Raw genomic sequence first — 1488 nt, 5'->3', positions numbered from 1 at the left:
CCCCCTCCCAAAAAGAAAAGCTCTACATTGTATTTGTCCCATCTTCGTTGAGCCCTGTGTGGCTAATAAAAGAAATGTATATCTACCTATCTATCTATATCTACCTATCTATCTATATCTACCTATCTATATTACTTTAAAAAGTTTGATTCGATTTTCGTACTACGTTAAGTGGTCACCTAACGGAGCCCAAACTCTTCACACCTCTAGAATGGCTTTTCCAGAAGCCTGAAGTCGTCATGCTCCATAATGAGACTACGTAACTTGAAGTATATATGTAGAGATAGATAGATAGATAGATAGAGACACAGAGATAGATAGGTAGATAAATGGATAGATAGATAAATAGATAGATAGATAGATAGATAGATAGATAGATAGATAGATAGATAGATAAATATATAGATATATAGATATATAGGGAGATTAAATCCTTTGTTTAAAGTTAATTTTTTTTTATAAGTTACCTTTCATTTATCTTACGCTATCGAATTTGTTACATGGTAACAACAGTTCCATATCAAAGAAAAATATATGCAGATATCACCGCTAAACTAATTATTCCACTATCTGATATGAAATATATTTCTCTTTTAGATACTTACGTTACTAAACATATCAACAAAATTTATTTATGAACTCCCTTGCAGTGAATAAAAAACGGTATATTTTCACCGCTCCATTACGTAATAGATTTCTAGGAACTGAAGCATTCTAGTTTGTTTAATCCGCTAGACGATTGTGGTCAAACTTTACTGAACTCATGCACTGCATATAACTAATTGGAAAAACATTTAGATACCGTTCATCCTAAATTAAACGAGATGAGCATCAAATGCAGCCTTTGAACAATGCAACTGTTTGGCTAAAAATAGTTGTAATAACAACGCCTACAACGACAAGACATTTTAATCAGAAATCCATCATTTGTTTATTTTCCTATTCCAAACTTATTTGTCGTTGCTGTCTTTGCAAAAATGTCGCTTCATTTGAGGAATAGTGGGTGTCACTTCAATGATGATTGAATTCAGCGACTATTAAAGATATAGTGATACAGAAGCGTGTTATATCATCTAGAATGTAACTACTACTCTATACTACCTATTCATTTCAGTAAACAAATTTCACACGTGAGTAGGTAATTTGAATATATGCTGTCAAATACATATGTATATAGATAGTTACATACATACATACATACATACATACAAGCATACCCACATACATACGTGTATATATATATATATATATATTTATAATGGAGCACACAAATTTGTTTATAGTGAGATAAAGAAATACACTTGCTTACATTCGTACATATATGCATAAAATGCTACCCATATGTGTGTATATGCGCATGATCGTGTGTAGTGCGTTATCTATCTATCTATCTATCTATCTATCTATCTATCTATCTATCTATCTATCTATCTATCTCTTTTTCTATATATATACACCCCCCATATACATATACATATATATATATAT

Source organism: Octopus bimaculoides, chromosome 2 (genome assembly GCF_001194135.2).
Source record: "Octopus bimaculoides isolate UCB-OBI-ISO-001 chromosome 2, ASM119413v2, whole genome shotgun sequence".
Lineage (NCBI taxonomy): Eukaryota > Metazoa > Mollusca > Cephalopoda > Octopoda > Octopodidae > Octopus > Octopus bimaculoides.
This window is presented reverse-complemented; position numbering follows the sequence as displayed.